Raw genomic sequence first — 25,453 nt, 5'->3', positions numbered from 1 at the left:
ATGGTCACTTGATATTCAAAATCATTGCAGGCCTATAAATGACACCTGCCCTCAAAAACGATTCTTGGGTCGTCCATCGAGGAAAAAAACTCAAAAGACGTGCACATTTCAAAACGACAATTTCAAGAGGCATATTTTGTGCACATTTTGTCTTCTCTTTCTTTCTTTCTCTTGTGATAAATAAAAGGGCATGGAAAAATGCTCAACATCAGGAATTAATAAAGCCATGCAAATCCAGTCGACAGAAACGTTCACCCACCGTCGTCAGAATGATCATCAGCCACAGAGTCTACAAAGAATAAATGCTCAAGGTGTTTTAGAGAACTCTGTGCCCTCTAGCTGCCGCTGGGACGTAACCTGGGAACAGCTAGTAGTGAGGACACCGTGGAGGTGCGTTGAAAGGTAAAAATTGAGCTAACCTGTAATCGGGTAGGCCCACTGATGGGCCTATCTCCCGAGTAGACCAAAATCAAAAAGACACAGGCTGGCCATCCTGCGCTGCAGCAACATGTACCATCGCCAAGACTTGGAAGAAACCCAAATGTCCATCAACAGAACAATGCACCAAGAAGAAGGGGGCCCATGCGCACAATGGAACATGAGCCACGGAAGAGCATGCAACAGTGCCGCTGGCACCACCGTAGAAGGATCTAGAGATACCCACCCAAAAGGAAGTACGAAAGAAACCGAAATAGAAATATCCTATGACATCACTTATAGCTGTTACTTCAACATTGATACCCATGAAGTCATTTCCAAGAGAAGGCCGTGCATAGATGCAGAAAACCAACTATGCTTAACCAAGTGGAAAGGTGTAAGGAATGTATGAATTTGGATATGGGGGTTTACAGACATGTACTGATACATATGAAATATATAATCACAAAATACCTAAGGAATACCAAGAGAGGTCGACTCAACACTCTGTAATAACCTACACGGGAAAGGATCCAAAGATGAATAGATTGATACATACATATGATGAACCAGATGCAGTACACCTAGAACACACACCACATTTTTATCCAATTGGCTGTGATACTAGATAACAATTAAATTTTAAAAAACACACAAGAAGTAAGGAGATATAAGCTCTTGGGGGTTTGCCCTGACACACTGCACTCTCATTTGCAGCCTACTAACACAATTTCCAGGAAGCCTCTGTTGCAGGAAAACCCAGAGTTGGAAATGGAGAAATGCTGCCGCCTTGTGGCCGTTTCCCGCAAGAGCGGCTTTAAACGGATAGCTATGGGTCACTTAACATTCACAAGGACTCAGGCCTCTAAAAGACACCTGCCCTCAAAAAAAAAAAAAAATGTCCTGAGCTCGGCAGTGGTGAAAAAAATTCAAAGCAGGCAAATGTGTCAAAGAGATAGTATGAAGAGGTAAGTTTTACTCACTCTTTATCAAAAAAAGCAAAATGGAGAAAAGCTCAACCTCAGGAATGATCAGACTCCTCTAAGCTACAAAAAGCTTTCAACTCACCCAAGTTAACTACCGTCAGCCAAAAGACTACAAACAATAAATGCTGAAGGGGTTTTAGAGAACTCTGTTCCCTCTGTCTGCGGAGGACATGTCTAGTTGTAACAGCCAATAATGAGAACAGAAAGGAGCTGCATTTTCAATTAAAAATTGAGCCACCCTTCCATCCAGAACACCCACAGCCGAGCCTCTCACCTGAGAAGACAGGCTGCAAGAGCTGCACTCCACGAGTTTTCACAGTAGCCAAGACACCGAAGCAACCCAAATGTCCATCAACAGATGAATGGATAAGAAGAGCTGGTCCGTGGACACAGTGGACTATTAGCCATGGAAAACAAGGAAACACTGCTCTTTGAGGCACCCGAGATGAGCCTAGAGATCATCACAGAACATGAGTTAAGTCGGAAAGCAAAAGGCATACCGTATGACATCACGTATAGGCGTTATCTAACAGCTGACACAAATGAACATATTTCCACAAAGAAAGACACTCACAGACTTAGAAAACAAACTAAGCTTAAGTAAAATGAAAGGTGGGGGGAATGGATAAATTAAGATTAGTGTCACCATATGTGTACAAATACGTATTAAATATATATATCAAACAGACCGACCATATAGCAAGGGAGGTCACCAGAACACTCTGCAATAATTTACATGGGAAGAGGATCTGTACAAGATATATATATATATATATATATATATATATATATATATATATATATATATATATATATATATATATATAAAAAACGTACAAATGAACCAGATTCTGTACATATAGGACCAACAGTATTCTAATCATTACCCCGATTTAAACAAATTAAAAGAGCGAAGAAGAAGTAATGTGACATACACATCTGGGTTTTTTTCCTGGCACATTCCATTCTAATTGACAACCTGGGAACAGGACTTCCAAAAGGCTCTGCTGCCCTAGTAACCAGATGTGGGAATGTAGCAATGCTGACGCCTTGTGGCCGTTTCCCACAGCAGCAGCTTTAAAGTCAGTGCTAATGGTCACTCAATATTCACACCCATTGCAGGCTTGTAAATGACACCTGCCCTCCAAAACAAAATCCTGGGGCCGAAAATCGACCAAAAAAGTCGAAAGAGGGCAACCTTCCAAGAAGACAATTTCGAGAGGTTTATTGTACTCACGGTTTTTTTTTCTGTTTTTGTTTAACAGAATAAAAAAAGGCGTGGAAAAATGCTGAACCTTAGGAATTATTAGACACGAAAATACACGTTACAAAAACCTATCATGTCACACGACTCAGCATGGCCAGCAGCAAAACTACTGCAAACAAGAAATGCTGACGGGGTGGTGAAGAAATGCGTACCCTCGGTTCTAAGTGGGACGTGGTAAGAGCCCCTAAGGAAAACACAGTGGAGTTGCCTGGAAAGGGTCAACATTGAGCGACCGTTCAATCAAGCATACCCACTGCTGGGTCTATCACCTGAGAGGATGAGAATCAAAAAAGACACGGGCTGGCAATCCTGCAATCCAGCAATGTTTACCGTAGCCAACACTTGGAAGCAATGAAAATGCCCAGCCGCAGAGGAATGCAGAAAGGAGCAGTGGTCCATGGACACAATGGAAGAGTGCTCCAGTGAAAAGTAGAAATTCCATTTTAAAAACAGATATAAGTAAGGAGACATCAGCTTTGGGGGGTTTCTCCAGACACATCCCACCGTCATTGATAACCGAGGAACACCACTGGCAGGAAGGTCTGCTTCACCAGTTACCAGAGTGGGAAACGCAGAAATGCTGCAGCCCTCTGGCCGTTACGTGCAACGGCAGCTTGAAAACCCGTGCTAATGGTCACTTCATGTGCACAAGTCCTGGAGGGCTGTCAATGAAACCTGCCCTCAAAATGTCTTGAGGGAGGTAGTGGCCAAAATATTTCAAAAGGTGGCACATACTTCAAGAAAAGAATGTGATGAGGTAAGCTACACACACAGTTTGAAGAAAAAAGGACATCCCTGAAAGCTCAATTTCAAGGCTTTATGAGACGCATGCAAATCCAACCACAGAGGTATGAGCTCACACCAGTCAGAAGAACCATCAGCAACAAAACTACCAACAATTCATGCTGAAGGGGTTGTGGAGAAGTGCATACCCTCTAGGTTAAGTGGGACTTTGCCGCCAGCCGCGGCGGGTCCTCAAAGTGTAGCAACAACCGACGAGAGGGGGTAGGGAACTGAACGCACCAAGGTATGGGATCAGAAGGGCACAAGCAACTGACGCTTGCAAGGCAAGTTTAATAACAAAGCCTAGCCGTATATATACCCCTAAAGCAGGGAATTTGCTTCGTCACGCCTTATCGGCATCAGCTGGTTGGTTGGCTTCTCGGCTTAGTCACACCTTATCAGCATCAGCTGGTTGGTTGGCTGCTCGGCTTCTCCCTCAAAGGCACCAATTTCCCCTCCAGGGTTGCTTTTCCTAGCTTTAGGGAACAACCAGGGACTCCCAGTAACTGAGCAGGTCCCTGGAGCGATTTGGCCAAAGACCATCTCCTTTTGTATGCTCATACCATAAAGTCCAGGATGCATACCAAGGAGAGTACAGTCGGGCCCTGAGGCTTAGGAGGGTCTTAGTGGCGCCTTCCTCAGAGGGCAATGCTCGCCACAGGACTTCACCAGGTAAGAGGCACTAATGGCAACAGAATGGAGGTGCCTTTACATGGTAAACACTGAGTTACGATATGATCCAGCAGGCACACTCGTGGGCCTATAACCTAAGAAAGAAGACAGAAGTGGAAAGACACAGGCAGGCAAATCTGCATTGCAGGAGTATTACAATAGCCAGGACATGGAAGCAAGCAGAAAGTCCATCAACAGATGAGTGGACAAAGAAGAACAGGGACCTGAACAGATGGAATATTAGCCAAGGAACAAAAGGAAACAATGCCATCAACAGCACCATCGGTGAGGCTAGAGTTCATCACGCACCTTGCAGTAAGTCACAGAGTGAAAGATACATAGCCTACGATATCAGTTATAGGTGTTCCCTAAAAATTGATATCACTGAAGATATTTCCACAGAGAAAGGCAATCACAGATGCAATAAACAGATTTATGGTTCACCCATGGACAGGTGTGAGAATTGTGTACATTAGGAAATTGGGTTTAAGAGAGAGATACCAACACAGGTGAAATACAAAATCACCAAAGGCCTACGGAATACCAAGAGAAGAGTACTCAACATTGTGTCATAAGCTACATGGGAAAAGGATCCAAAGAAGACTAGATACATGTTTATGTGTAAAAGAGCCACATCTTTCACACCTACAACAAGCAAAACATTGTAATCAAACTTGCTGTGAGAAACAATAAACATTGAATTAAAAAACGAACAAGTCAGTCCTGAGGCACAAACATAAGGGGCTTTTTCCTGGCACAGTCCATTCTAATTGACAACCGAGAATACGACTTCCACGGAGGCTCTGTTGCCCGAGTAACCAGGTTTGGTAAAGGAGACCTGCTGCCGCCTTGTGGCCGTTTCTCAAAACAGCAGCTTTAAACCCAGTGCTAATGGTCACTTGATATTCAAAATCATTGCAGGCCTATAAATGACACCTGCCCTCAAAAACGATTCTTGGGTCGTCCATCGAGGAAAAAAACTCAAAAGACGTGCACATTTCAAAACGACAATTTCAAGAGGCATATTTTGTGCACATTTTGTCTTCTCTTTCTTTCTTTCTCTTGTGATAAATAAAAGGGCATGGAAAAATGCTCAACATCAGGAATTAATAAAGCCATGCAAATCCAGTCGACAGAAACGTTCACCCACCGTCGTCAGAATGATCATCAGCCACAGAGTCTACAAAGAATAAATGCTCAAGGTGTTTTAGAGAACTCTGTGCCCTCTAGCTGCCGCTGGGACGTAACCTGGGAACAGCTAGTAGTGAGGACACCGTGGAGGTGCGTTGAAAGGTAAAAATTGAGCTAACCTGTAATCGGGTAGGCCCACTGATGGGCCTATCTACCGAGTAGACCAAAATCAAAAAGACACAGGCTGGCCATCCTGCGCTGCAGCAACATGTACCATCGCCAAGACTTGGAAGAAACCCAAATGTCCATCAACAGAACAATGCACCAAGAAGAAGGGGGCCCATGCGCACAATGGAACATGAGCCACGGAAGAGCATGCAACAGTGCCGCTGGCACCACCGTAGAAGGATCTAGAGATACCCACCCAAAAGGAAGTACGAAAGAAACCGAAATAGAAATATCCTATGACATCACTTATAGCTGTTACTTCAACATTGATACCCATGAAGTCATTTCCAAGAGAAGGCCGTGCATAGATGCAGAAAACCAACTATGCTTAACCAAGTGGAAAGGTGTAAGGAATGTATGAATTTGGATATGGGGGTTTACAGACATGTACTGATACATATGAAATATATAATCACAAAATACCTAAGGAATACCAAGAGAGGTCGACTCAACACTCTGTAATAACCTACACGGGAAAGGATCCAAAGATGAATAGATTGATACATACATATGATGAACCAGATGCAGTACACCTAGAACACACACCACATTTTTATCCAATTGGCTGTGATACTAGATAACAATTAAATTTTAAAAAACACACAAGAAGTAAGGAGATATAAGCTCTTGGGGGTTTGCCCTGACACACTGCACTCTCATTTGCAGCCTACTAACACAATTTCCAGGAAGCCTCTGTTGCAGGAAAACCCAGAGTTGGAAATGGAGAAATGCTGCCGCCTTGTGGCCGTTTCCCGCAAGAGCGGCTTTAAACGGATAGCTATGGGTCACTTAACATTCACAAGGACTCAGGCCTCTAAAAGACACCTGCCCTCAAAAAAAAAAAAAAAAGTCCTGAGCTCGGCAGTGGTGAAAAAAATTCAAAGCAGGCAAATGTGTCAAAGAGATAGTATGAAGAGGTAAGTTTTACTCACTCTTTATCAAAAAAAGCAAAATGGAGAAAAGCTCAACCTCAGGAATGATCAGACTCCTCTAAGCTACAAAAAGCTTTCAACTCACCCAAGTTAACTACCGTCAGCCAAAAGACTACAAACAATAAATGCTGAAGGGGTTTTAGAGAACTCTGTTCCCTCTGTCTGCGGAGGACATGTCTAGTTGTAACAGCCAATAATGAGAACAGAAAGGAGCTGCATTTTCAATTAAAAATTGAGCCACCCTTCCATCCAGAACACCCACAGCCGAGCCTCTCACCTGAGAAGACAGGCTGCAAGAGCTGCACTCCACGAGTTTTCACAGTAGCCAAGACACCGAAGCAACCCAAATGTCCATCAACAGATGAATGGATAAGAAGAGCTGGTCCGTGGACACAGTGGACTATTAGCCATGGAAAACAAGGAAACACTGCTCTTTGAGGCACCCGAGATGAGCCTAGAGATCATCACAGAACATGAGTTAAGTCGGAAAGCAAAAGGCATACCGTATGACATCACGTATAGGCGTTATCTAACAGCTGACACAAATGAACATATTTCCACAAAGAAAGACACTCACACACTTAGAAAACAAACTAAGCTTAAGTAAAATGAAAGGTGGGGGGAATGGATAAATTAAGATTAGTGTCACCATATGTGTACAAATACGTATTAAATATATATATCAAACAGACCGACCATATAGCAAGGGAGGTCACCAGAACACTCTGCAATAATTTACATGGGAAGAGGATCTGTACAAGAATATATATATATATATATATATATATATATATATATATATATATATATATATATATAAACGTACAAATGAACCAGATTCTGTACATATAGGACCAACAGTATTCTAATCATTACCCCGATTTAAACAAATTAAAAGAGCGAAGAAGAAGTAATGTGACATACACATCTGGGTTTTTTTCCTGGCACATTCCATTCTAATTGACAACCTGGGAACAGGACTTCCAAAAGGCTCTGCTGCCCTAGTAACCAGATGTGGGAATGTAGCAATGCTGACGCCTTGTGGCCGTTTCCCACAGCAGCAGCTTTAAAGTCAGTGCTAATGGTCACTCAATATTCACACCCATTGCAGGCTTGTAAATGACACCTGCCCTCCAAAACAAAATCCTGGGGCCGAAAATCGACCAAAAAAGTCGAAAGAGGGCAACCTTCCAAGAAGACAATTTCGAGAGGTTTATTGTACTCACGGTTTTTTTTTCTGTTTTTGTTTAACAGAATAAAAAAAGGCGTGGAAAAATGCTGAACCTTAGGAATTATTAGACACGAAAATACACGTTACAAAAACCTATCATGTCACACGACTCAGCATGGCCAGCAGCAAAACTACTGCAAACAAGAAATGCTGACGGGGTGGTGAAGAAATGCGTACCCTCGGTTCTAAGTGGGACGTGGTAAGAGCCCCTAAGGAAAACACAGTGGAGTTGCCTGGAAAGGGTCAACATTGAGCGACCGTTCAATCAAGCATACCCACTGCTGGGTCTATCACCTGAGAGGATGAGAATCAAAAAAGACACGGGCTGGCAATCCTGCAATCCAGCAATGTTTACCGTAGCCAACACTTGGAAGCAATGAAAATGCCCAGCCGCAGAGGAATGCAGAAAGGAGCAGTGGTCCATGGACACAATGGAAGAGTGCTCCAGTGAAAAGTAGAAATTCCATTTTAAAAACAGATATAAGTAAGGAGACATCAGCTTTGGGGGGTTTCTCCAGACACATCCCACCGTCATTGATAACCGAGGAACACCACTGGCAGGAAGGTCTGCTTCACCAGTTACCAGAGTGGGAAACGCAGAAATGCTGCAGCCCTCTGGCCGTTACGTGCAACGGCAGCTTGAAAACCCGTGCTAATGGTCACTTCATGTGCACAAGTCCTGGAGGGCTGTCAATGAAACCTGCCCTCAAAATGTCTTGAGGGAGGTAGTGGCCAAAATATTTCAAAAGGTGGCACATACTTCAAGAAAAGAATGTGATGAGGTAAGCTACACACACAGTTTGAAGAAAAAAGGACATCCCTGAAAGCTCAATTTCAAGGCTTTATGAGACGCATGCAAATCCAACCACAGAGGTATGAGCTCACACCAGTCAGAAGAACCATCAGCAACAAAACTACCAACAATTCATGCTGAAGGGGTTGTGGAGAAGTGCATACCCTCTAGGTTAAGTGGGACTTTGCCGCCAGCCGCGGCGGGTCCTCAAAGTGTAGCAACAACCGACGAGAGGGGGTAGGGAACTGAACGCACCAAGGTATGGGATCAGAAGGGCACAAGCAACTGACGCTTGCAAGGCAAGTTTAATAACAAAGCCTAGCCGTATATATACCCCTAAAGCAGGGAATTTGCTTCGTCACGCCTTATCGGCATCAGCTGGTTGGTTGGCTTCTCGGCTTAGTCACACCTTATCAGCATCAGCTGGTTGGTTGGCTGCTCGGCTTCTCCCTCAAAGGCACCAATTTCCCCTCCAGGGTTGCTTTTCCTAGCTTTAGGGAACAACCAGGGACTCCCAGTAACTGAGCAGGTCCCTGGAGCGATTTGGCCAAAGACCATCTCCTTTTGTATGTTCATACCATAAAGTCCAGGATGCATACCAAGGAGAGTACAGTCGGGCCCTGAGGCTTAGGAGGGTCTTAGTGGCGCCTTCCTCAGAGGGCAATGCTCGCCACAGGACTTCACCAGGTAAGAGGCACTAATGGGAACAGAATGGAGGTGCCTTTACATGGTAAACACTGAGTTACGATATGATCCAGCAGGCACACTCGTGGGCCTATAACCTAAGAAAGAAGACAGAAGTGGAAAGACACAGGCAGGCAAATCTGCATTGCAGGAGTATTACAATAGCCAGGACATGGAAGCAAGCAGAAAGTCCATCAACAGATGAGTGGACAAAGAAGAACAGGGACCTGAACAGATGGAATATTAGCCAAGGAACAAAAGGAAACAATGCCATCAACAGCACCATCGGTGAGGCTAGAGTTCATCACGCACCTTGCAGTAAGTCACAGAGCGAAAGATACATAGCCTACGATATCAGTTATAGGTGTTCCCTAAAAATTGATATCACTGAAGATATTTCCACAGAGAAAGGCAATCACAGATGCAATAAACAGATTTATGGTTCACCCATGGACAGGTGTGAGAATTGTGTACATTAGGAAATTGGGTTTAAGAGAGAGATACCAACACAGGTGAAATACAAAATCACCAAAGGCCTACGGAATACCAAGAGAAGAGTACTCAACATTGTGTCATAAGCTACATGGGAAAAGGATCCAAAGAAGACTAGATACATGTTTATGTGTAAAAGAGCCACATCTTTCACACCTACAACAAGCAAAACATTGTAATCAAACTTGCTGTGAGAAACAATAAACATTGAATTAAAAAACGAACAAGTCAGTCGTGAGGCACAAACATAAGGGGCTTTTTCCTGGCACAGTCCATTCTAATTGACAACCGAGAATACGACTTCCACGGAGGCTCTGTTGCCCGAGTAACCAGGTTTGGTAAAGGAGACCTGCTGCCGCCTTGTGGCCGTTTCTCAAAACAGCAGCTTTAAACCCAGTGCTAATGGTCACTTGATATTCAAAATCATTGCAGGCCTATAAATGACACCTGCCCTCAAAAACGATTCTTGGGTCGTCCATCGAGGAAAAAAACTCAAAAGACGTGCACATTTCAAAACGACAATTTCAAGAGGCATATTTTGTGCACATTTTGTCTTCTCTTTCTTTCTTTCTCTTGTGATAAATAAAAGGGCATGGAAAAATGCTCAACATCAGGAATTAATAAAGCCATGCAAATCCAGTCGACAGAAACGTTCACCCACCGTCGTCAGAATGATCATCAGCCACAGAGTCTACAAAGAATAAATGCTCAAGGTGTTTTAGAGAACTCTGTGCCCTCTAGCTGCCGCTGGGACGTAACCTGGGAACAGCTAGTAGTGAGGACACCGTGGAGGTGCGTTGAAAGGTAAAAATTGAGCTAACCTGTAATCGGGTAGGCCCACTGATGGGCCTATCTCCCGAGTAGACCAAAATCAAAAAGACACAGGCTGGCCATCCTGCGCTGCAGCAACATGTACCATCGCCAAGACTTGGAAGAAACCCAAATGTCCATCAACAGAACAATGCACCAAGAAGAAGGGGGCCCATGCGCACAATGGAACATGAGCCACGGAAGAGCATGCAACAGTGCCGCTGGCACCACCGTAGAAGGATCTAGAGATACCCACCCAAAAGGAAGTACGAAAGAAACCGAAATAGAAATATCCTATGACATCACTTATAGCTGTTACTTCAACATTGATACCCATGAAGTCATTTCCAAGAGAAGGCCGTGCATAGATGCAGAAAACCAACTATGCTTAACCAAGTGGAAAGGTGTAAGGAATGTATGAATTTGGATATGGGGGTTTACAGACATGTACTGATACATATGAAATATATAATCACAAAATACCTAAGGAATACCAAGAGAGGTCGACTCAACACTCTGTAATAACCTACACGGGAAAGGATCCAAAGATGAATAGATTGATACATACATTTGATGAACCAGATGCAGTACACCTAGAACACACACCACATTTTTATCCAATTGGCTGTGATACTAGATAACAATTAAATTTTAAAAAACACACAAGAAGTAAGGAGATATAAGCTCTTGGGGGTTTGCCCTGACACACTGCACTCTCATTTGCAGCCTACTAACACAATTTCCAGGAAGCCTCTGTTGCAGGAAAACCCAGAGTTGGAAATGGAGAAATGCTGCCGCCTTGTGGCCGTTTCCCGCAAGAGCGGCTTTAAACGGATAGCTATGGGTCACTTAACATTCACAAGGACTCAGGCCTCTAAAAGACACCTGCCCTCAAAAAAAAAAAAAAAAGTCCTGAGCTCGGCAGTGGTGAAAAAAATTCAAAGCAGGCAAATGTGTCAAAGAGATAGTATGAAGAGGTAAGTTTTACTCACTCTTTATCAAAAAAAGCAAAATGGAGAAAAGCTCAACCTCAGGAATGATCAGACTCCTCTAAGCTACAAAAAGCTTTCAACTCACCCAAGTTAACTACCGTCAGCCAAAAGACTACAAACAATAAATGCTGAAGGGGTTTTAGAGAACTCTGTTCCCTCTGTCTGCGGAGGACATGTCTAGTTGTAACAGCCAATAATGAGAACAGAAAGGAGCTGCGTTTTCAATTAAAAATTGAGCCACCCTTCCATCCAGAACACCCACAGCCGAGCCTCTCACCTGAGAAGACAGGCTGCAAGAGCTGCACTCCACGAGTTTTCACAGTAGCCAAGACACCGAAGCAACCCAAATGTCCATCAACAGATGAATGGATAAGAAGAGCTGGTCCGTGGACACAGTGGACTATTAGCCATGGAAAACAAGGAAACACTGCTCTTTGAGGCACCCGAGATGAGCCTAGAGATCATCACAGAACATGAGTTAAGTCGGAAAGCAAAAGGCATACCGTATGACATCACGTATAGGCGTTATCTAACAGCTGACACAAATGAACATATTTCCACAAAGAAAGACACTCACACACTTAGAAAACAAACTAAGCTTAAGTAAAATGAAAGGTGGGGGGAATGGATAAATTAAGATTAGTGTCACCATATGTGTACAAATACGTATTAAATATATATATCAAACAGACCGACCATATAGCAAGGGAGGTCACCAGAACACTCTGCAATAATTTACATGGGAAGAGGATCTGTACAAGAATATATATATATATATATATATATATATATATATATATATATATAAAACGTACAAATGAACCAGATTCTGTACATATAGGACCAACAGTATTCTAATCATTACCCCGATTTAAACAAATTAAAAGAGCGAAGAAGAAGTAATGTGACATACACATCTGGGTTTTTTTCCTGGCACATTCCATTCTAATTGACAACCTGGGAACAGGACTTCCAAAAGGCTCTGCTGCCCTAGTAACCAGATGTGGGAATGTAGCAATGCTGACGCCTTGTGGCCGTTTCCCACAGCAGCAGCTTTAAAGTCAGTGCTAATGGTCACTCAATATTCACACCCATTGCAGGCTTGTAAATGACACCTGCCCTCCAAAACAAAATCCTGGGGCCGAAAATCGACCAAAAAAGTCGAAAGAGGGCAACCTTCCAAGAAGACAATTTCGAGAGGTTTATTGTACTCACGGTTTTTTTTTCTGTTTTTGTTTAACAGAATAAAAAAAGGCGTGGAAAAATGCTGAACCTTAGGAATTATTAGACACGAAAATACACGTTACAAAAACCTATCATGTCACACGACTCAGCATGGCCAGCAGCAAAACTACTGCAAACAAGAAATGCTGACGGGGTGGTGAAGAAATGCGTACCCTCGGTTCTAAGTGGGACGTGGTAAGAGCCCCTAAGGAAAACACAGTGGAGTTGCCTGGAAAGGGTCAACATTGAGCGACCGTTCAATCAAGCATACCCACTGCTGGGTCTATCACCTGAGAGGATGAGAATCAAAAAAGACACGGGCTGGCAATCCTGCAATCCAGCAATGTTTACCGTAGCCAACACTTGGAAGCAATGAAAATGCCCAGCCGCAGAGGAATGCAGAAAGGAGCAGTGGTCCATGGACACAATGGAAGAGTGCTCCAGTGAAAAGTAGAAATTCCATTTTAAAAACAGATATAAGTAAGGAGACATCAGCTTTGGGGGGTTTCTCCAGACACATCCCACCGTCATTGATAACCGAGGAACACCACTGGCAGGAAGGTCTGCTTCACCAGTTACCAGAGTGGGAAACGCAGAAATGCTGCAGCCCTCTGGCCGTTACGTGCAACGGCAGCTTGAAAACCCGTGCTAATGGTCACTTCATGTGCACAAGTCCTGGAGGGCTGTCAATGAAACCTGCCCTCAAAATGTCTTGAGGGAGGTAGTGGCCAAAATATTTCAAAAGGTGGCACATCCTTCAAGAAAAGAATGTGATGAGGTAAGCTACACACACAGTTTGAAGAAAAAAGGACATCCCTGAAAGCTCAATTTCAAGGCTTTATGAGACGCATGCAAATCCAACCACAGAGGTATGAGCTCACACCAGTCAGAAGAACCATCAGCAACAAAACTACCAACAATTCATGCTGAAGGGGTTGTGGAGAAGTGCATACCCTCTAGGTTAAGTGGGACTTTGCCGCCAGCCGCGGCGGGTCCTCAAAGTGTAGCAACAACCGACGAGAGGGGGTAGGGAACTGAACGCACCAAGGTATGGGATCAGAAGGGCACAAGCAACTGACGCTTGCAAGGCAAGTTTAATAACAAAGCCTAGCCGTATATATACCCCTAAAGCAGGGAATTTGCTTCGTCACGCCTTATCGGCATCAGCTGGTTGGTTGGCTTCTCGGCTTAGTCACACCTTATCAGCATCAGCTGGTTGGTTGGCTGCTCGGCTTCTCCCTCAAAGGCACCAATTTCCCCTCCAGGGTTGCTTTTCCTAGCTTTAGGGAACAACCAGGGACTCCCAGTAACTGAGCAGGTCCCTGGAGCGATTTGGCCAAAGACCATCTCCTTTTGTATGTTCATACCATAAAGTCCAGGATGCATACCAAGGAGAGTACAGTCGGGCCCTGAGGCTTAGGAGGGTCTTAGTGGCGCCTTCCTCAGAGGGCAATGCTCGCCACAGGACTTCACCAGGTAAGAGGCACTAATGGGAACAGAATGGAGGTGCCTTTACATGGTAAACACTGAGTTACGATATGATCCAGCAGGCACACTCGTGGGCCTATAACCTAAGAAAGAAGACAGAAGTGGAAAGACACAGGCAGGCAAATCTGCATTGCAGGAGTATTACAATAGCCAGGACATGGAAGCAAGCAGAAAGTCCATCAACAGATGAGTGGACAAAGAAGAACAGGGACCTGAACAGATGGAATATTAGCCAAGGAACAAAAGGAAACAATGCCATCAACAGCACCATCGGTGAGGCTAGAGTTCATCACGCACCTTGCAGTAAGTCACAGAGCGAAAGATACATAGCCTACGATATCAGTTATAGGTGTTCCCTAAAAATTGATATCACTGAAGATATTTCCACAGAGAAAGGCAATCACAGATGCAATAAACAGATTTATGGTTCACCCATGGACAGGTGTGAGAATTGTGTACATTAGGAAATTGGGTTTAAGAGAGAGATACCAACACAGGTGAAATACAAAATCACCAAAGGCCTACGGAATACCAAGAGAAGAGTACTCAACATTGTGTCATAAGCTACATGGGAAAAGGATCCAAAGAAGACTAGATACATGTTTATGTGTAAAAGAGCCACATCTTTCAAACCTACAACAAGCAAAACATTGTAATCAAACTTGCTGTGAGAAACAATAAACATTGAATTAAAAAACGAACAAGTCAGTCGTGAGGCACAAACATAAGGGGCTTTTTCCTGGCACAGTCCATTCTAATTGACAACCGAGAATACGACTTCCACGGAGGCTCTGTTGCCCGAGTAACCAGGTTTGGTAAAGGAGACCTGCTGCCGCCTTGTGGCCGTTTCTCAAAACAGCAGCTTTAAACCCAGTGCTAATGGTCACTTGATATTCAAAATCATTGCAGGCCTATAAATGACACCTGCCCTCAAAAACGATTCTTGGGTCGTCCATCGAGGAAAAAAACTCAAAAGACGTGCACATTTCAAAACGACAATTTCAAGAGGCATATTTTGTGCACATTTTGTCTTCTCTTTCTTTCTTTCTCTTGTGATAAATAAAAGGGCATGGAAAAATGCTCAACATCAGGAATTAATAAAGCCATGCAAATCCGGTCGACAGAAACGTTCACCCACCGTCATCAGAATGATCATCAGCCACAGAGTCTACAAAGAATAAATGCTCAAGGTGTTTTAGAGAACTCTGTGCCCTCTAGCTGCCGCTGGGACGTAACCTGGGAACAGCTAGTAGTGAGGACACCGTGGAGGTGCGTTGAAAGGTAAAAATTGAGCTAACCTGTAATCGGGTAGGCCCACTGATGGGCCTATCTCCCGAGTAGACCAAAATCAAAAAGACACAGGCTGGCCATCCTGCGCTGCAGCAACATGTACCATCGCCAAGACTTGGAAGAAACCCAAATGTCCATCAACAGAACAATGCACCAAGAAGAAGGGGGCCCATGCGCACAATGGAACATGAGCCACGGAAGAGCATGCAACAGTGCCGCTGGCACCACCGTAGAAGGATCTAGAGATACCCACCCAAAAGGAAGTACGAAAGAAACCGAAATAGAAATATCCTATGACATCACTTATAGCTGTTACTTCAACATTGATACCCATGAAGTCATTTCCAAGAGAAGGCCGTGCATAGATGCAGAAAACCAACTATGCTTAACCAAGTGGAAAGGTGTAAGGAATGTATGAATTTGGATATGGGGGTTTACAGACATGTACTGATACATATGAAATATATAATCACAAAATACCTAAGGAATACCAAGAGAGGTCGACTCAACACTCTGTAATAACCTACACGGGAAAGGATCCAAAGATGAATAGATTGATACATACATTTGATGAACCAGATGCAGTACACCTAGAACACACACCACATTTTTATCCAATTGGCTGTGATACTAGATAACAATTAAATTTTAAAAAACACACAAGAAGTAAGGAGATATAAGCTCTTGGGGGTTTGCCCTGACACACTGCACTCTCATTTGCAGCCTACTAACACAATTTCCAGGAAGCCTCTGTTGCAGGAAAACCCAGAGTTGGAAATGGAGAAATGCTGCCGCCTTGTGGCCGTTTCCCGCAAGAGCGGCTTTAAACGGATAGCTATGGGTCACTTAACATTCACAAGGACTCAGGCCTCTAAAAGACACCTGCCCTCAAAAAAAAAAAAAAAAGTCCTGAGCTCGGCAGTGGTGAAAAAAATTCAAAGCAGGCAAATGTGTCAAAGAGATAGTATGAAGAGGTAAGTTTTACTCACTCTTTATCAAAAAAAGCAAAATGGAGAAAAGCTCAACCTCAGGAATGATCAGACTCCTCTAAGCTACAAAAAGCTTTCAACTCACCCAAGTTAACTACCGTCAGCCAAAAGACTACAAACAATAAATGCTGAAGGGGTTTTAGAGAACTCTGTTCCCTCTGTCTGCGGAGGACATGTCTAGTTGTAACAGCCAATAATGAGAACAGAAAGGAGCTGCGTTTTCAATTAAAAATTGAGCCACCCTTCCATCCAGAACACCCACAGCCGAGCCTCTCACCTGAGAAGACAGGCTGCAAGAGCTGCACTCCACGAGTTTTCACAGTAGCCAAGACACCGAAGCAACCCAAATGTCCATCAACAGATGAATGGATAAGAAGAGCTGGTCCGTGGACACAGTGGACTATTAGCCATGGAAAACAAGGAAACACTGCTCTTTGAGGCACCCGAGATGAGCCTAGAGATCATCACAGAACATGAGTTAAGTCGGAAAGCAAAAGGCATACCGTATGACATCACGTATAGGCGTTATCTAACAGCTGACACAAATGAACATATTTCCACAAAGAAAGACACTCACACACTTAGAAAACAAACTAAGCTTAAGTAAAATGAAAGGTGGGGGGAATGGATAAATTAAGATTAGTGTCACCATATGTGTACAAATACGTATTAAATATATATATCAAACAGACCGACCATATAGCAAGGGAGGTCACCAGAACACTCTGCAATAATTTACATGGGAAGAGGATCTGTACAAGAATATATATATATATATATATATATATATATATATATATATATAAAACGTACAAATGAACCAGATTCTGTACATATAGGACCAACAGTATTCTAATCATTACCCCGATTTAAACAAATTAAAAGAGCGAAGAAGAAGTAATGTGACATACACATCTGGGTTTTTTTCCTGGCACATTCCATTCTAATTGACAACCTGGGAACAGGACTTCCAAAAGGCTCTGCTGCCCTAGTAACCAGATGTGGGAATGTAGCAATGCTGACGCCTTGTGGCCGTTTCCCACAGCAGCAGCTTTAAAGTCAGTGCTAATGGTCACTCAATATTCACACCCATTGCAGGCTTGTAAATGACACCTGCCCTCCAAAACAAAATCCTGGGGCCGAAAATCGACCAAAAAAGTCGAAAGAGGGCAACCTTCCAAGAAGACAATTTCGAGAGGTTTATTGTACTCACGGTTTTTTTTTCTGTTTTTGTTTAACAGAATAAAAAAAGGCGTGGAAAAATGCTGAACCTTAGGAATTATTAGACACGAAAATACACGTTACAAAAACCTATCATGTCACACGACTCAGCATGGCCAGCAGCAAAACTACTGCAAACAAGAAATGCTGACGGGGTGGTGAAGAAATGCGTACCCTCGGTTCTAAGTGGGACGTGGTAAGAGCCCCTAAGGAAAACACAGTGGAGTTGCCTGGAAAGGGTCAACATTGAGCGACCGTTCAATCAAGCATACCCACTGCTGGGTCTATCACCTGAGAGGATGAGAATCAAAAAAGACACGGGCTGGCAATCCTGCAATCCAGCAATGTTTACCGTAGCCAACACTTGGAAGCAATGAAAATGCCCAGCCGCAGAGGAATGCAGAAAGGAGCAGTGGTCCATGGACACAATGGAAGAGTGCTCCAGTGAAAAGTAGAAATTCCATTTTAAAAACAGATATAAGTAAGGAGACATCAGCTTTGGGGGGTTTCTCCAGACACATCCCACCGTCATTGATAACCGAGGAACACCACTGGCAGGAAGGTCTGCTTCACCAGTTACCAGAGTGGGAAACGCAGAAATGCTGCAGCCCTCTGGCCGTTACGTGCAACGGCAGCTTGAAAACCCGTGCTAATGGTCACTTCATGTGCACAAGTCCTGGAGGGCTGTCAATGAAACCTGCCCTCAAAATGTCTTGAGGGAGGTAGTGGCCAAAATATTTCAAAAGGTGGCACATCCTTCAAGAAAAGAATGTGATGAGGTAAGCTACACACACAGTTTGAAGAAAAAAGGACATCCCTGAAAGCTCAATTTCAAGGCTTTATGAGACGCATGCAAATCCAACCACAGAGGTATGAGCTCACACCAGTCAGAAGAACCATCAGCAACAAAACTACCAACAATTCATGCTGAAGGGGTTGTGGAGAAGTGCATACCCTCTAGGTTAAGTGGGACTTTGCCGCCAGCCGCGGCGGGTCCTCAAAGTGTAGCAACAACCGACGAGAGGGGGTAGGGAACTGAACGCACCAAGGTATGGGATCAGAAGGGCACAAGCAACTGACGCTTGCAAGGCAAGTTTAATAACAAAGCCTAGCCGTATATATACCCCTAAAGCAGGGAATTTGCTTCGTCACGCCTTATCGGCATCAGCTGGTTGGTTGGCTTCTCGGCTTAGTCACACCTTATCAGCATCAGCTGGTTGGTTGGCTGCTCGGCTTCTCCCTCAAAGGCACCAATTTCCCCTCCAGGGTTGCTTTTCCTAGCTTTAGGGAACAACCAGGGACTCCCAGTAACTGAGCAGGTCCCTGGAGCGATTTGGCCAAAGACCATCTCCTTTTGTATGTTCATACCATAAAGTCCAGGATGCATACCAAGGAGAGTACAGTCGGGCCCTGAGGCTTAGGAGGGTCTTAGTGGCGCCTTCCTCAGAGGGCAATGCTCGCCACAGGACTTCACCAGGTAAGAGGCACTAATGGGAACAGAATGGAGGTGCCTTTACATGGTAAACACTGAGTTACGATATGATCCAGCAGGCACACTCGTGGGCCTATAACCTAAGAAAGAAGACAGAAGTGGAAAGACACAGGCAGGCAAATCTGCATTGCAGGAGTATTACAATAGCCAGGACATGGAAGCAAGCAGAAAGTCCATCAACAGATGAGTGGACAAAGAAGAACAGGGACCTGAACAGATGGAATATTAGCCAAGGAACAAAAGGAAACAATGCCATCAACAGCACCATCGGTGAGGCTAGAGTTCATCACGCACCTTGCAGTAAGTCACAGAGCGAAAGATACATAGCCTACGATATCAGTTATAGGTGTTCCCTAAAAATTGATATCACTGAAGATATTTCCACAGAGAAAGGCAATCACAGATGCAATAAACAGATTTATGGTTCACCCATGGACAGGTGTGAGAATTGTGTACATTAGGAAATTGGGTTTAAGAGAGAGATACCAACACAGGTGAAATACAAAATCACCAAAGGCCTACGGAATACCAAGAGAAGAGTACTCAACATTGTGTCATAAGCTACATGGGAAAAGGATCCAAAGAAGACTAGATACATGTTTATGTGTAAAAGAGCCACATCTTTCAAACCTACAACAAGCAAAACATTGTAATCAAACTTGCTGTGAGAAACAATAAACATTGAATTAAAAAACGAACAAGTCAGTCGTGAGGCACAAACATAAGGGGCTTTTTCCTGGCACAGTCCATTCTAATTGACAACCGAGAATACGACTTCCACGGAGGCTCTGTTGCCCGAGTAACCAGGTTTGGTAAAGGAGACCTGCTGCCGCCTTGTGGCCGTTTCTCAAAACAGCAGCTTTAAACCCAGTGCTAATGGTCACTTGATATTCAAAATCATTGCAGGCCTATAAATGACACCTGCCCTCAAAAACGATTCTTGGGTCGTCCATCGAGGAAAAAAACTCAAAAGACGTGCACATTTCAAAACGACAATTTCAAGAGGCATATTTTGTGCACATTTTGTCTTCTCTTTCTTTCTTTCTCTTGTGATAAATAAAAGGGCATGGAAAAATGCTCAACATCAGGAATTAATAAAGCCATGCAAATCCGGTCGACAGAAACGTTCACCCACCGTCATCAGAATGATCATCAGCCACAGAGTCTACAAAGAATAAATGCTCAAGGTGTTTTAGAGAACTCTGTGCCCTCTAGCTGCCGCTGGGACGTAACCTGGGAACAGCTAGTAGTGAGGACACCGTGGAGGTGCGTTGAAAGGTAAAAATTGAGCTAACCTGTAATCGGGTAGGCCCACTGATGGGCCTATCTCCCGAGTAGACCAAAATCAAAAAGACACAGGCTGGCCATCCTGCGCTGCAGCAACATGTACCATCGCCAAGACTTGGAAGAAACCCAAATGTCCATCAACAGAACAATGCACCAAGAAGAAGGGGGCCCATGCGCACAATGGAACATGAGCCACGGAAGAGCATGCAACAGTGCTGCTGGCACCACCGTAGAAGGATCTAGAGATACCCACCCAAAAGGAAGTACGAAAGAAACCGAAATAGAAATATCCTATGACATCACTTATAGCTGTTACTTCAACATTGATACCCATGAAGTCATTTCCAAGAGAAGGCCGTGCATAGATGCAGAAAACCAACTATGCTTAACCAAGTGGAAAGGTGTAAGGAATGTATGAATTTGGATATGGGGGTTTACAGACATGTACTGATACATATGAAATATATAATCACAAAATACCTAAGGAATACCAAGAGAGGTCGACTCAACACTCTGTAATAACCTACACGGGAAAGGATCCAAAGATGAATAGATTGATACATACATATGATGAACCAGATGCAGTACACCTAGAACACACACCACATTTTTATCCAATTGGCTGTGATACTAGATAACAATTAAATTTTAAAAAACACACAAGAAGTAAGGAGATATAAGCTCTTGGGGGTTTGCCCTGACACACTGCACTCTCATTTGCAGCCTACTAACACAATTTCCAGGAAGCCTCTGTTGCAGGAAAACCCAGAGTTGGAAATGGAGAAATGCTGCCGCCTTGTGGCCGTTTCCCGCAAGAGCGGCTTTAAACGGATAGCTATGGGTCACTTAACATTCACAAGGACTCAGGCCTCTAAAAGACACCTGCCCTCAAAAAAAAAAAAAAATGTCCTGAGCTCGGCAGTGGTGAAAAAAATTCAAAGCAGGCAAATGTGTCAAAGAGATAGTATGAAGAGGTAAGTTTTACTCACTCTTTATCAAAAAAAGCAAAATGGAGAAAAGCTCAACCTCAGGAATGATCAGACTCCTCTAAGCTACAAAAAGCTTTCAACTCACCCAAGTTAACTACCGTCAGCCAAAAGACTACAAACAATAAATGCTGAAGGGGTTTTAGAGAACTCTGTTCCCTCTGTCTGCGGAGGACATGTCTAGTTGTAACAGCCAATAATGAGAACAGAAAGGAGCTGCGTTTTCAATTAAAAATTGAGCCACCCTTCCATCCAGAACACCCACAGCCGAGCCTCTCACCTGAGAAGACAGGCTGCAAGAGCTGCACTCCACGAGTTTTCACAGTAGCCAAGACACCGAAGCAACCCAAATGTCCATCAACAGATGAATGGATAAGAAGAGCTGGTCCGTGGACACAGTGGACTATTAGCCATGGAAAACAAGGAAACACTGCTCTTTGAGGCACCCGAGATGAGCCTAGAGATCATCACAGAACATGAGTTAAGTCGGAAAGCAAAAGGCATACCGTATGACATCACGTATAGGCGTTATCTAACAGCTGACACAAATGAACATATTTCCACAAAGAAAGACACTCACAGACTTAGAAAACAAACTAAGCTTAAGTAAAATGAAAGGTGGGGGGAATGGATAAATTAAGATTAGTGTCACCATATGTGTACAAATACGTATTAAATATATATATCAAACAGACCGACCATATAGCAAGGGAGGTCACCAGAACACTCTGCAATAATTTACATGGGAAGAGGATCTGTACAAGAATATATATATATATATATATATATATATATATATATATATATATATATATAACGTACAAATGAACCAGATTCTGTACATATAGGACCAACAGTATTCTAATCATTACCCCGATTTAAACAAATTAAAAGAGCGAAGAAGAAGTAATGTGACATACACATCTGGGTTTTTTTCCTGGCACATTCCATTCTAATTGACAACCTGGGAACAGGACTTCCAAAAGGCTCTGCTGCCCTAGTAACCAGATGTGGGAATGTAGCAATGCTGACGCCTTGTGGCCGTTTCCCACAGCAGCAGCTTTAAAGTCAGTGCTAATGGTCACTCAATATTCACACCCATTGCAGGCTTGTAAATGACACCTGCCCTCCAAAACAAAATCCTGGGGCCGAAAATCGACCAAAAAAGTCGAAAGAGGGCAACCTTCCAAGAAGACAATTTCGAGAGGTTTATTGTACTCACGGTTTTTTTTTCTGTTTTTGTTTAACAGAATAAAAAAAGGCGTGGAAAAATGCTGAACCTTAGGAATTATTAGACACGAAAATACACGTTACAAAAACCTATCATGTCACACGACTCAGCATGGCCAGCAGCAAAACTACTGCAAACAAGAAATGCTGACGGGGTGGTGAAGAAATGCGTACCCTCGGTTCTAAGTGGGACGTGGTAAGAGCCCCTAAGGAAAACACAGTGGAGTTGCCTGGAAAGGGTCAACATTGAGCGACCGTTCAATCAAGCATACCCACTGCTGGGTCTATCACCTGAGAGGATGAGAATCAAAAAAGACACGGGCTGGCAATCCTGCAATCCAGCAATGTTTACCGTAGCCAACACTTGGAAGCAATGAAAATGCCCAGCCGCAGAGGAATGCAGAAAGGAGCAGTGGTCCATGGACACAATGGAAGAGTGCTCCAGTGAAAAGTAGAAATTCCATTTTAAAAACAGATATAAGTAAGGAGACATCAGCTTTGGGGGGTTTCTCCAGACACATCCCACCGTCATTGATAACCGAGGAACACCACTGGCAGGAAGGTCTGCTTCACCAGTTACCAGAGTGGGAAACGCAGAAATGCTGCAGCCCTCTGGCCGTTACGTGCAACGGCAGCTTGAAAACCCGTGCTAATGGTCACTTCATGTGCACAAGTCCTGGAGGGCTGTCAATGAAACCTGCCCTCAAAATGTCTTGAGGGAGGTAGTGGCCAAAATATTTCAAAAGGTGGCACATACTTCAAGAAAAGAATGTGATGAGGTAAGCTACACACACAGTTTGAAGAAAAAAGGACATCCCTGAAAGCTCAATTTCAAGGCTTTATGAGACGCATGCAAATCCAACCACAGAGGTATGAGCTCACACCAGTCAGAAGAACCATCAGCAACAAAACTACCAACAATTCATGCTGAAGGGGTTGTGGAGAAGTGCATACCCTCTAGGTTAAGTGGGACTTTGCCGCCAGCCGCGGCGGGTCCTCAAAGTGTAGCAACAACCGACGAGAGGGGGTAGGGAACTGAACGCACCAAGGTATGGGATCAGAAGGGCACAAGCAACTGACGCTTGCAAGGCAAGTTTAATAACAAAGCCTAGCCGTATATATACCCCTAAAGCAGGGAATTTGCTTCGTCACGCCTTATCGGCATCAGCTGGTTGGTTGGCTTCTCGGCTTAGTCACACCTTATCAGCATCAGCTGGTTGGTTGGCTGCTCGGCTTCTCCCTCAAAGGCACCAATTTCCCCTCCAGGGTTGCTTTTCCTAGCTTTAGGGAACAACCAGGGACTCCCAGTAACTGAGCAGGTCCCTGGAGCGATTTGGCCAAAGGCCATCTCCTTTTGTATGTTCATACCATAAAGTCCAGGATGCATACCAAGGAGAGTACAGTCGGGCCCTGAGGCTTAGGAGGGTCTTAGTGGCGCCTTCCTCAGAGGGCAATGCTCGCCACAGGACTTCACCTGGTAAGAGGCACTAATGGGAACAGAATGGAGGTGGCTTTACAAGGTAAACACTGAGTTACGATATGATCCAGCAGGCACACTCGTGGGCCTATAACCTAAGAAAGAAGACAGAAGTGGAAAGACACAGGCAGGCAAATCTGCATTGCAGGAGTATTACAATAGCCAGGACATGGAAGCAAGCAGAAAGTCCATCAACAGATGAGTGGACAAAGAAGAACAGGGACCTGAACAGATGGAATATTAGCCAAGGAACAAAAGGAAACAATGCCATCAACAGCACCATCGGTGAGGCTAGAGTTCATCACGCACCTTGCAGTAAGTCACAGAGCGAAAGATACATAGCCTACGATATCACTTATAGGTGTTCCCTGAAAATTGATATCACTGAAGATATTTCCACAGAGAAAGGCAATCACAGATGCAATAAACAGATTTATGGTTCACCCATGGACAGGTGTGAGAATTGTGTACATTAGGAAATTGGGTTTAAGAGAGAGATACCAACACAGGTGAAATACAAAATCACCAAAGGCCTACGGAATACCAAGAGAAGAGTACTCAACATTGTGTCATAAGCTACATGGGAAAAGGATCCAAAGAAGACTAGATACATGTTTATGTGTAAAAGAGCCACATCTTTCACACCTACAACAAGCAAAACATTGTAATCAAACTTGCTGTGAGAAACAATAAACATTGAATTAAAAAACGAACAAGTCAGTCGTGAGGCACAAACCTAAGGGGCTTTTTCCTGGCACAGTCCATTCTAATTGACAACCGAGAATACGACTTCCACGGAGGCTCTGTTGCCCGAGTAACCAGGTTTGGTAAAGGAGACCTGCTGCCGCCTTGTGGCCGTTTCTCAAAACAGCAGCTTTAAACCCAGGGCTAATGGTCACTTGATATTCAAAATCATTGCAGGCCTATAAATGACACCTGCCCTCAAAAACGATTCTTGGGTCGTCCATCGAGGAAAAAAACTCAAAAGACGTGCACATTTCAAAACGACAATTTCAAGAGGCATATTTTGTGCACATTTTGTCTTCTCTTTCTTTCTTTCTCTTGTGATAAATAAAAGGGCATGGAAAAATGCTCAACATCAGGAATTAATAAAGCCATGCAAATCCGGTCGACAGAAACGTTCACCCACCGTCGTCAGAATGATCATCAGCCACAGAGTCTACAAAGAATAAATGCTCAAGGTGTTTTAGAGAACTCTGTGCCCTCTAGCTGCCGCTGGGACGTAACCTGGGAACAGCTAGTAGTGAGGACACCGTGGAGGTGCGTTGAAAGGTAAAAATTGAGCTAACCTGTAATCGGGTAGGCCCACTGATGGGCCTATCTCCCGAGT

Source organism: Kogia breviceps, chromosome 6 (genome assembly GCF_026419965.1).
Source record: "Kogia breviceps isolate mKogBre1 chromosome 6, mKogBre1 haplotype 1, whole genome shotgun sequence".
Taxonomy (NCBI): Eukaryota; Metazoa; Chordata; class Mammalia; order Artiodactyla; family Physeteridae; genus Kogia; species Kogia breviceps.
Note: the sequence above shows the minus strand (reverse complement) of the source record.